Below are 12,678 nucleotides of genomic sequence, written 5' to 3'. Positions count from 1 at the left end.
TTTTTATAGGGTGCAGCTTCACAGATGCTTCTGAAGATTTGATGGCAATATTATTTTTTGAGAAAGTTGTAGGCTTTTTAGAATATTTTTTTTGTAGCAGTGATTGTTTATATAATGCTGTAAATGCAGCTAGTAGTGTTCCAAACTGAGCATTTACCAGTATTTGAAAGTGAACTAAAGTAATGTTTGTTTTAATTCACCCTTCTGCTGTTCTGCATGTGGATATTCTTATTTCAGATTACATATCCAAATTAACAAGATTTTTTGAGGTGTATTTTATTGGTCACTTCTACCTAGAAATGAAGCAGAAGTTCATACTGCAGTAGCACTGTCTCAGAATGATGAGCTGCTCCATAGTTGTGCTTCATGCAGGACACACATTCTGTACTGTAATGAGTCCCAGCATCATAAACAAAGAAAGCTGAACAAATTCAGGACTGAGATGGGATGAAACAGAGAGGAATGATCAAAACACGATTTCTTTTGAGAATGAGACTATCTTAGAGATAGTCTCATTCTCTATAGCTTAGAGAACTATGTTTTAGAGAAGAATTAAGAAATAATGAGATTAGCTTATTGGAGAGAAAAACTACATTAGATGTGGAGGACAAAGTATCTTACAAATGACAAAAATAGAGAAAGTACACAGAGATCATGTTGGGGAAATTGCGTGTGTTACAGGCAGAAATCAAACAGTTGCACATATCTAATCAAGTTCACTCTAAAGAACTGAGAAATTGCCTTCATGTTTTCCCTTATTTTAAAATGTTTTTCTCTTGGATATTGAGAGAGATCTTCACTTTAATACCTTAATCAGTGCTGTCTTTTTTTCTGCAACTTCTGTCTTTTTTCATACTAATTCCAGGCTGGACTGCTGGTCAGACACTACTGAGGCACTTACATTGATTAAAGTTTTTCCAATTCTGCAACATCATCTATAATGAATGAATCTAATGACCTAATTATCTTTTCTTGTGTGTGTTATTTCTATCTTTTGAGAAGTTTGGAAGATTGTCCAGCTGTTGATGTGCTGGATTGTGTATTGTAGGCAGTATCTTCGTGGTGAAGCAAATAGAAAAGGTGTTGGAATTCTTTTGAACTAAGATGAGTGCATTATGTGTGCTCAGATACGTAGTTGGAGACACTGAGATGTTAACAGAATGAATATTACTTTTACATTAAGACCTCAACATTGGTATGAAAACAAAACTAGACATTTTTCAGGATATTCTCCACATTGAGCTTATGTTTTCTGAGGATTTCCAAGTATATTCCAGTATGTGTATGAATAAATAATGAGATTGTTTGTTGACTTTAATCATGACTTCATGTACACTGCATAAGACTTTAGCTTCTGAAAAAGTTCCCATTTCAAAGGACTATTCCTTGTTGGTTTTTGTTGTTTTGTTTGTTTTAATTAGCCATTGCCTGCTTTGTACTTTTTATAAGGATATTTTAGCTGGTTCAAAACAGTGGAATAGTGTCATTTGGTCTGATATTCAGACAAGCCATCTGGACTCATCACTGACCTGTTAGGAGTATCAATTTAAGTAAAATACTGCATAAAGCTGTGAGTTGTTATGTAGATGAAAATCTCACAAAGGCAAAGTTGGTTTATATCTGTGTAAATGCGAAACAGATAAGATTGTTGTATGTCATTAGCTACACGCTTTTTTCCTTATTTGCATTTTTTTCCTTCTCTTTTCCCCCTACTAAAACACAGGTCAGTAGGAACTCATCTAGTCCAGCAGTAGCTCAACATGATCATGTGTTAGCTTCAGATGGCATATTTGGTCTACTGGTACACATCAGTTGTTGATTTTGTGGATCTGACCTTGAGGCTGGGATGTGTAAATCTTTCTACCCAAAGGAAATGAAATCTACTGCTACTTAATGTTACTATAATAACTACATGTACTTATTAAGGAGTGGAAAGTCGTTGCCAGTATCCTCTTCAGTTCTGTGTTGAGGTACACTTGCATATTAAGTAATTGAAGGGCTTGTGCTGCAGATAATTTAATAAGGAAAAGTGAAGTATATGTGAATTCCTCTTATGCTGATGCTGTTTTAGAAGGTTGATTTATGATGCAAATTGGAAATAGTCAGTTTAAAATAGTTAACTAGTAGCGCAGCATCGTTACGCAGTATGCAGTAGTCTGCATGTAACCATAAAAAAGAAAAAATGCAGGTATTGGCACAGATGGGAATAACAATCAAAAACCTGTTATCAAAATATCTTTATTTTTAGAGGGGATTTCCCATTCATGTGCAGGTGTGGCTGCACATTTCCAAGTTTGATAAAGATAGCAATGAGAGCTGGAATATTTTTAGCATCCATTTAAAACATATTAGAATAACTGCAGGTTTGTGTGTCTTTCTCAGGGAATCTTCCTGGGCAAGTGCTCGTTAATCCATGAGATTTTACTCAGTGATTTACTTTATAAGAAGATATGTTTGATTTGAGTTTATATTGACATCTTCAACGTTTGAGTTGCTTGTGTCTGAGGGTAGTGGATTTTCTCCCTTCCCTGTACAGTTGTGGTACCACCATCACTTTCTCAGCCCCTCTTGGCTTGTGCTATGTGAAGAGCATCAGTGCTCAGGGGTCATTATTAGGTGAGTAAAAAGGAAGGGATAACAGTGAACACTACAGGCTGCAGTTTCCAGAGTGCCTGTGAATCAGACTCACCTGTGCAAGGTTTTCATTAATGTTTTATTTCTTTATTTTAATCCTAACCAAATAAAACTTAGACATATTGCTCAAGAGATAAAGAACTGAATGAGAGAAGTCCTGCTGAGGAGGTGATGGTTGAACTCCTGGGTAACGAATGAAATGGAAAGTACTTTCTGCTTTAAGTAGTAAAGAGCTTTATCTCCCTTTTGAAAACTCAATAGACACATCCATCAGGCAGTCTGACAGGGAAATTAAATTGGGTTACAGCTCTGCAAGAAGTCCAGATTATGTTCCTGCTGAGCAGTAACAAATTGTGGTGAACTTTATTAAAAAAACACAAAACTTCTTCCTGATTTATTTATTTATTTTTACAAAATAATCCAATCTAGATCTAGACAGTGCTAGGAGAGATGCTGAAGAGACTTCTGGAAAAGCTTGGTGTTCCTTAATAAGGAAATAAAATTATAGATATGACTTTCCTGCAGAACCGCTTGTGTTCTGTCTTCCTTTTTACGAACACAAAATCTGCACAAGGACCATAAAGGGCTTTGCTTACTGCAGAACATAGAACTATGTTCTACTAAGTGTGATAGGAGAGGCAGATATTCTACTAGGGAACTCAGTAGAACTTGATTTTATTTTACCCCCAGTGAACTTAAATTCAATAATCAAATAAAGAATATTTTAATCCAAATTACCTCTTGGATATATTTCAGATAGACTGGCAATAGCCTATCTTTGCTTCTCTTATCTCTCCCTCCTGGACTCTGAATATTCTTCAACTTGAGGCAACTTCTCAGGGCCTGAAGATGGGAATTCTTTAAAACAGATCCAGAGTTATGTTCAAGTTTGTGAACTTCAGCCAGTTCCATTAACGTGGCTGTCAGATTTGTAAACAAAATCTGAAACGAGAGGGTTTCTAATGTCAGATTATTTGTGCTTTCTGAAAAGCTGTGTATTCATATGAAAAATTAATATAAACTGTTCGTATATTTGTGTGTATGCAGGTACGTAGGGTAAACTAAAATGAGCATGTGGGATTCTAGGTGTTTTTTTTTTTAATGAAAGGAAATTCTTTCTCTTAATTCTTCATGATCTCTCCCAGAACAATTTAACTATGTCACCTAGGCTATTTTCGAGTAACACTTCTTAGATCCCTCCATTCTACAGTCCCCCCTCTCCCACACGCACACAAAAAGCAGTAGACATTCTTTTGTTTTTTGTTCTTTTTCAGTAGGCAATAGGGGTAAAATGTTTCTTTTACTGCCTTCTGCTTTACACATTGCACTCTTGCCTTAAGCAATTCAAAACCTAAATAAATCTTAACTCACAGAAGATGTAAGTATGAGAAATCTCATCCTTCTTCTGGAATGGCTTAGGGGCTGATTGTTTATTTAACAAGTTGGTGCCCTGATTTTGCCACTGACACTCTTTGATGAAAATCCCTCACTCAAATATAAACTGAAGTTGCAAAAAGAGAGAAAATCAGAAAGAAAGATGAGTCAGTACTCAAAGCTACAAAGATCTGCTGATGTAGGTGTTTTCCGTAATTTTTAACTATATTTAAAAATCACAGTGCTGGTGATATCAGAATCCAGTAATGTTACTACGTATGCCTATTTTGGGGAAGAGGAAATGCATCTCAAGAAAGATTTTTAAAGCACTCTTCCAGATCAAGCTGTTACATTTCCATGGAAGAGATTTCCTATGCTTGTCACAATTCAAGTCTCAGCAAGCTCTTGTACATTTGTTTTGAGTTTGTCTCTGACAACGTGAATCTTGCTTTCTACTTTATATACTGTATTAAGACAGAAAGCAAATATTGAAGCAAGGAATTTTCAGTGTCTTTCGGACCAACACTTGTTAGCAAACAAGAGTACCTGCATAATGAGCATTGAATTCTAGTAAGAACTTATCAACACTACATTTCACATTGTACAGTCACCGAGTTTAGTATTTTCTGAATTGGTTACACTAGATTACTTTACAGTACTTTGTGACTGAGAAGTATGTTGGCATTATCTTTTATAGACTTTTATGGGCATTATCTGGAAATAATGAAAGCAAATTTTGAGTGGAAGTGCTCGTGTACATCCTACCAAATACCTTTGTGAACACCAGCATGGTCAGACTTAAATGACCTCACCGGGCTCTGTTTTTATCTGGATGAGAAGCAGAAGGATCCAACTTCTGGCCTGACTCTCTCCATGTTGTAAGATTTCTTTTTAACAGTTATTAGACCTATTCAACAGCATTCTTTTAGAATCTTGCAACCTGATGCTTTACCATGTATGATTTTAGAACACTATAAAAGCATAAACAGATGTGTTAGTCTGTGGGGATTGTTTTTATCATGTAGATGTCATTAGATGTCATTTAGGAACAGATCATAGCCACAAAGAAACAAACTATTTCTAAAACATGCAGAAAATACAACTGTGTATGAAATGCTTAAGCGTGATGTACTATTAAGCTGAAATACTTCTAGTGGCAGTGTGCATTCCTTTACAGAAATAATGCTTCAGCTGCACTCCTGACACTTCAGGTTAAAAATTCTTCTACACTTACCTTTGTGTTATCACTATAACAGTAGTAAGTGAACACTTTTTTCCTCTTAGTTTCCTTGACTTGTACGTCTCACCCATAACAGATGGGACTGGTGCTAATGTGCGTTGAAAGGGAAGTTGTGTGGTAAAGGTTTGTGTGGTGACTGAACATGTTCTTTAGTACTCCCTGCAGTGTATTTTCAGGTTGTTCAGTCATCTGAACAGAAGTTTGGAGTTCAGCTGGCATTTAGCACAGACAATGTCATCATACCCACAGGATACACTTACAGAGCAGAACTCTTGTGCTGTTTCTAACCAAATATTGATGTAAAGTTATTGCGTCATGCATTAAGCTTATGCAGTGTTGCTGGTATGTTGCTAATGTGTTTTTACACATTAAGGTTTATCTACCAAAAGTTTGTAATTAGGAAGGATCAAATATAATAGTTTGATCCTGTCTGGGATTCCAGGAAATGTGAAATCTGCCCTGTCTGGGTTTGTGCTGGAGTTATCTTAGTACAGAAGTGATACCTTGGTGCCAAACATCACCTTAAGGGCCATGGATAAACAATCTTAAAATTGGATGGCAGCAACAGCTACAAAACTGCTTCTTGTGAGACTGAGTTTGTGGGACATTGTCAAGTTTGGAGTATAGGTATTACCACTGGTGATTCAAGAGCACGTCTGTGCTTGTTTTCTAGGTGTTGGGTGTCTGCATATGTGTATATGTCTGCGTGTGATGGTTTGTTCTGACTTTTATTTTGCTGCTTCTCAAAGAAAAGCTAGTTTATTGGGGGTCATTTTCTTTCTTTCAAGCTTGTATGTGGTCACAAAATTCCTGTTCTTACATTCCCAGTTTCTGTATGGAAAAAGATCTTATTAGCCAGTTCCAGTAAAGAATGTAGATGCAGTCCTTCTTTCTCAGGCATGTAAATCCATCACGTTGACCCTTAAAGTCCTGTCTGGTTTTCAGCTATGTTCTGCAGGCATTATATTGCACAGCGCCTGCATTTTTGAAATTGAAGTCAGTTATGTGCTTGAATGATCTGTGTTTTGAGGGGCATTTTTTGCTTCTTTCAGTGCCAGAGCTGACTTATCAGGTATATTCACGGCATACCTTATGGGTAATTACCAGGTAGGCTGATGGTCACCTCTTGGTCAGACTGCTAGTGTGATGTGTTTTCATGCTATGTGGATACTGGTACTCAGAAAAGATAAAGCAGCCTAGCTGGCCTATAAATAAGTACTATTTTGATATTTTCAATGTTAAAAAACAAAAGAACACACACACACACACACACACAAAAAAAAAACCACAAAAAAACACCCTCTTGATGTCTACTATTTGACATCTCATGTAACAGTGCTGAATCATGCAGGTATATTAGTCTGTGATGTCAGCATTCCAGTTCTGATCCAACTCTGAAGCATTTCTAAAGAGTTGGTAATAGTTCAAACCTCATCAGCTTCTGAGATTTTGTCTTTCTTTGGGAAGCTGGGATTAATGTCTCTGGATGTGATGTTAGGCTTGAATCTTTATGAAGACTTGGATGAAAATTCGTTCCTTATTCTGACCCAATCTCTTTTCACCCATTGTGATATTGCACAAATTGAATTTCAGACCTCATGAGGTAAAGTTTCTGCTACAGTCAGCAGAAGTGTCTTTCTATCTGATTACCCTTGAGATCAGAAGCACGTAATACATTCAGGGGTGTTTCTAATTGAACGAAGCTTGGAATATGTGAGGGTTGTAGACAGCAGCTGGCCCCAGCAGAGACTTAACAGATTTGCTGAGAACCTGCAAAGATCTTGGCAGGATGTCAACAAAGATACAGCAGGGTTGCTGGATGCCAGGAAAATGAGATCTTTGCTTTGCAGCAAAGAAAAATGGTATTTAGGGAAGATGGGATTTAATAAATTACAATAGTAGCATTATGAACAAAGCTGTTTCCATATGTACCAAAGACTAGAACTATTAGGCAAGTTGTGTACTCTGTTTCATGGGTCAGTAAACTGAAGTAGGAGGGGGTAAAGGAAAGATATGCTTTCTTATAGTAGACTATTACCAGAGCCATGAAGTCACCTGTTTCTATGTAAGAAATATTAATAGAATAATAGAGGGAACAAAAACTGTGGTGGAAAAAATGGTTTAGCTGATATGAAAGGATAGAAAAGAGAAAAATAGAGGCTGGGTGGATGAAGTAGAAGTGCTTGCGGGGAAAGATTACAGTGGATTTTGGAGGGACCTTATTGTCATCCTGGAAGAACAAGAAATTGAGTCTATAGCACTAGGAGTTTCCAGCTTGCATTATCCAAATATACATTCAGATTTACTCTGACAATATATTTTTTAGTGAATTGTTCTGGTAGAGTATATAGATATTTCTTTGACAGCTTCAGGTGCTGAAAACTTAGCTGTCTGTCTCTGGAAGTGTAGTGATGTGTGCCTCGCCGTGCTGGACCCTGATGGTGATGATATCAGATCGGTCTGCAAGCAAATACTTGATCTGTTTGCTGATGTTACCTTTGATGACAAGCAGCCTCTTGCTGATATACAGGTCTATTTCAAGGTAGGAGACAGCATTGTCTAATTTTGGGCTATTTAATGGGTCAAGCTCCAGCTTTCTTCCATGTTAACTCTTAGGCTGATCAGAAAATAACAGCTTTAAATAGCAATCTTTCTGATCTTGTGGCAGTTATAAAAACCTACAAAGAAATTTTCCATTACTTTCTCCATTCCTCCTTCAGTTCCACTCCCCCAAATAATGCTTAGCTGTAGATCATTGGCTTTAGCACAATAATTAAACTTCTGTAATAGAGAACAGAGCCTGAGAGAAGGTACAGTTGGGTGTGTTAAAACATGCATGAGCTAAATAGATCCACAGAGATGTTTGCCTACTTGTAGACTGCCAGCAGAAGCTGCTACAGAAGAGAGAAAGCTGTGGAACTCTCTTGAATCCTTGGGCATAAGCTTTTACTTTACTTTCAAAATGCCATTAAAGTAGGGAGCTGGTGGAAGCAAGCTGGTCAATGTGACTTCAAAGGCATGGGGAGATTTTGACAGCAGCTGCTGTTTGTCTGAGATCTGTAAACTGACTTCCTGCCATGGGAGGTCTTCAGCTAGATCAGCTAGAGAGTTACTGGGGGAAATCCTTGCCATCTTGTCTTTCCAGCAGAGCACATGTAACCAGGGCCATGCCCAGAGATGAGAAGGGGACTAGATACGTGGATTCTTGGTCAGTGAAATTATGTGGGTGGAGACATCAGTGCGGTGCTGTGGGTGAGGGAGAGATGTTCTCTTCTGAGTAGTGTATGCCCATGTCCATCAAGTTCTTTGTTTACAGAAACTCCCAGATGAGAGTTCTTCTTTCATCATGTCTCAGCTAACATCAAATAAAAATCCTTGCTTTCTCCTCTGCCTTTTTTTTTTCTTTCAGATAACAATGCACTATCACTTTTGTTCAGGATGCATGTTTTCTTTCCAGTGTTTAGTTCCCCTCACAATAATCTTTATCTACCAGTTTTGGAACTGCCCTTCTCCAGGAGGATTTAATTTCTTTCAAAAATTGCATTTCCACTAAATCAATAACTTAGTGGGAATCTTTGGCAAAGGACTGAGCTTTGGTGCAGTAGGTGTCTCTAGATTTAGTGGCCTGTATCATCTCTGTTGGAACTCATTCTTTAGCTAAAGTTTAACTCCTCAGCTGCCAAATCCAAACCTCTTGCATTTATTTCTGTCTCTGCTGAAGCAAGCTGTCTTATGCCAAGAGAGATATATAGTAATCTTGGGAACATACAAACATTTTCTCTGTCACCCATACTGCTGAAATCCTTTCCTCATTCAGCAAACTACATATCACAGCCCTTCATGCAAAATCTCAGCACCAGGTTTGAACTCCTTTAGGTTGTGAAATGAACCTGAATATGCTGCTTCATACCAAGAAAAGTCATTCTTTTGCATATCTGTGGTTTTCAAATGCAGTCGTGAATCCTGAAACGAGGAAGATAAAAACCACAATGAGATATTTTGAAAGTTTAGCCTGGCATGTGTCCATATTTGACTCCTTTCCTCTACAGAGTAGGTATGTCTGTAGTAAAATAGGTCCAAAAAGTCCAAAAGAAAGCTGGATATTCAAAATTCTGGAGATGTATTTGAATCCTGTGGAAGTTGGTAAAGTAAAAGGTAATATAAACTTGCTTTAGTAATACAAAATGTAGTTCCTGTCTTCACAAAAGCATTTTAGGCTTATGTTGTTTAAAGCATCAGAGATTCTAGAAACTACATTTAGGTGAAATTTAGATATCTGTTTGATAAAACTTATTGACTGGTGTGATTTTGGGATTGGGAGGATGAGGAATTAATAATAGTGGGGGGAAGGCTGAAAGATAACCAAGTTGTAGTAATTTTTACACTACACTTATCAGAGTTGGGGTCAGATTTGAGTGCTCTCAGCTTTCATTACTTGTTAGAAGCTTTTCTAGAGCTGGAAGTTTCTCACAGACTTGGTAACTGCTTCCTTGCTGCTTGAGCTCAAATCCCAGTTTCACATGCCCATAGTCACAGACCTTAGATACAGTTACAGTTTTTTGTGTACCTCTCACAATGTAGCATCATGTATGTCTGTGCAGGCAATGAATGCTGTAGTAAAGACACCACGTTCTACCTTCTAAAGACAGTGCATATACTCATACATGGGGCTTGTACTCCTGCCTTTTCTTCTTAAGGTTGTGGGTTCAAAGATAATTTGCATCACTTGTCAGCACCCCATCTTGGCCAATGTTGTCGAATAATGCTATTAATGATACATAATGACATTAATGATTAAGGATACATGTTTCTGTTTCCTTTCAAATTTATTTCATATCAGGAGAAAAACAGAAGATGGAGCTTAATTTTAAAATTCCTGCAACAAGCCCTGGCAATTTGGTCTGAGGAAACTGCACAGTCTGTGTGCACTTTGGGGAGTACTATCAGGAAAGGGCTCTGAATCCTATCAGGGATGCAGGCTAAGGTTTGCAAATGAGCTCTCTTAGGAGTCTGCTGTGCCGTTTAGAATTACTGGATACTCATGTTAGAATGGTTCATGCACATGTAAATACAGAGCATACTCATGCAACCTGTATGGATATCGTTTCGAAAGCACTGTTAAAGTTTTGGCTCATAGAGGCACATTCTGTGGCCTGACAGGATTACTCCCGTTGGAGTAATAACTAAGAGTTTTGCTTACTTAGGGCTCGTTCCTACTCCCTTTGAAGCTAATGGCATAATTCCCAGTAATGTTTAGCAGTGCAGGGTCAAGTCTTTAAGGCTGATAGAATTTGATGTTAGAGGCCTCAGTCAGTGCTTGCTGTAGTACACAGGGGTTTCCCCAGTTATTTCAGTGAGCTTTGGATAGAACTGCAAATTCATGAAAATAATTGCTTTACCATCTCTATAGAAGTTATGAGTGTTATACTTGAAAAGAGTAAAGTCAAGAGAATTTCTTTATACTGGCTGATACCACGCACTTTTTTTATAACACTAAAATATTTACTTCAAGCAAGTTCCCAGAAGTTTGGAACAGCCACATCCAAAAGCAACAGAGTAGTTAAATTGTAAAGGACATTTTATGTTGTGTCTCATCTCTTGTGACTTCTGAATACACACTGAGCTTCTACTATTGCAGGAACTGCGAATCTCATGGTATCTCAGCCTTCAGGCTCCTAATCCCAGCTGGTCAGGCCTCACAGCATCTGCAGGGAAATGGAAATGGTGAAGAGAGATGTTGCAGCTGCTTGAAGAAAAAATAGCTGGCACTTTCTCATCTCAAAGGCTGGTACCCCTCAGAACCATTGCAAGGTATGAAAAATATTCCCTCTAGTTTCAGTATGCTCTTTGACACACAGGAGTTCCCTTTAGTTCAGAAATTGCCTTCACCTACATTTCTCATATGCTACTGGGAGTTTGCCAAAGCATAGTTATTTTTATACTTGGACTTTAGTACGTCAGACTTGCTAAACTAGATCTTTTAAAGGGATGCAGTAAAAATAGAGCAAACTGGGGAGAAGCACAGAAAGCTACTAGAGAAAGTTTGTTAGTGTTCACTTGCTGTTTGGTTCAACAGGCCTTTTGGTCTAAAGGGCAGACAAAAGAGCCAGTCTCATGGCTTTAAAGGGAGAATAGAAGAGGAGGAGGAAATTTGTTGTGTGTGGGTGTGAATATTCCATTTGTATACTGCTGATGCACTGGGTTGCTTTAAATGAAGGAGAAAATTTTCCCATTTTATTTTTTTTTCCTGTTTGGAACTGCTTATATTCAATTACAATATATGAGGGCTGCTCCATAATCGATAATCCAATTTCATTATGTTGGCTCATGATGTCAGAGGCAAATGTTGGTGGTACAGCAGTAGAGGTTGAATCTTTATGTCAGAATCCTGTTACATTTTGTTGTCATGTGACAGATGGTAGCAGAGGTGCAGTCTGATAAAATGGTGTCTGACATGGAAGCACATGTGAAGTAAAGGTGTGGAATTGAATTCCTCCATGCAGAAAAAGAGGGTCCCAATTGACATTCACCAACACTTGCTGAACATTTATGGAGATCCAGCAGTGGATGAGAACGCAGTGAGTGGTGCATTTCAGCAGTGGTGACAGTGACAGTGGGTCAGCTACACTGGTGCAGATTTTTATGAACATGACATGCAGTCTCTTGTCCTTCACAGGCTATAGTGCATAGCTAATATTGGTGACTATGTTGAAAATAGTGTTTGGGGGCTGAGAATATGCCCTAGCACATATACTGTTTTATTGTGTTCTTTGTATCTTTTGTAGTGTCTGTGGAAATAAAGAGGTGGTATTTCTTTTGGAGTGATCAAAAGCAATCTTAATGTCACTGGTTGGATTTTTGCAGTACTGGACTGGAAGTTGTTTGGGCTTCTTAATGCATGAATTACTCTATTGGTGTAATTGAAGCTTCTGTAGGCCTATGCAACATTTATTAGCACTATCTTATTTGCTAGTCCTCCCAGAAGAGAGGGGCCCATTTAACCAGATGTTCTTCCTTGTGCAGAAGCAGCATTACTGCTTCAGATTTTTGTGTGCCTTAAATACTTGTTCTAGAGTTCCAGCTTTGGGTGCATGCCCACCTAGCATAGGGTAGCACTGTATTCCAGTTTAGTTTATGTGAAAAATACTGAGCTCTGTAGGCTAAATAACATTATAAATGTTTTCTAATCTTTTTCATCATTGGTTTAATAGTTCTCTGGGACTAGGGCTGTTAGTTTTCTCGGTGTCTAGCATATTACAAAAAATATAGCATGTGAAGCTTGTATGTTTTTTGGTGTTTTCATTGATTGTAGTTGAATGTTACACTATGGGACATACCTATGGCATTTATGATACCTTCTGGTTTAATCCGTGTCTTCTCTCATGCAATGGTAGATTTTGCAGTCATTTACATGATCATTGGAGATTGTA

The 12,678-nt window shown here is 37.9% G+C and overlaps 1 long non-coding RNA gene across 2 annotated transcripts in view; it reads left to right on the top strand.

Annotated features, from left to right (window-relative positions):
* Positions 1-12,678, top strand: part of LOC107318060 — a 161,027-nt gene that overhangs the window by 78,890 nt on the left and 69,459 nt on the right. For both annotated transcript variants that reach the window (XR_004308350.1, XR_004308349.1), the window contains exon 4: positions 10,887-11,059. This is a non-coding gene — a long non-coding RNA (uncharacterized LOC107318060). The remainder of the gene's footprint in view (positions 1-10,886; positions 11,060-12,678) is intronic.

The sequence above is a fragment of the Coturnix japonica genome, chromosome 9, assembly GCF_001577835.2.
Source record: "Coturnix japonica isolate 7356 chromosome 9, Coturnix japonica 2.1, whole genome shotgun sequence".
In the NCBI taxonomy this organism is placed as follows: Eukaryota; Metazoa; Chordata; class Aves; order Galliformes; family Phasianidae; genus Coturnix; species Coturnix japonica.
This window is presented reverse-complemented; position numbering and strand designations above follow the sequence as displayed.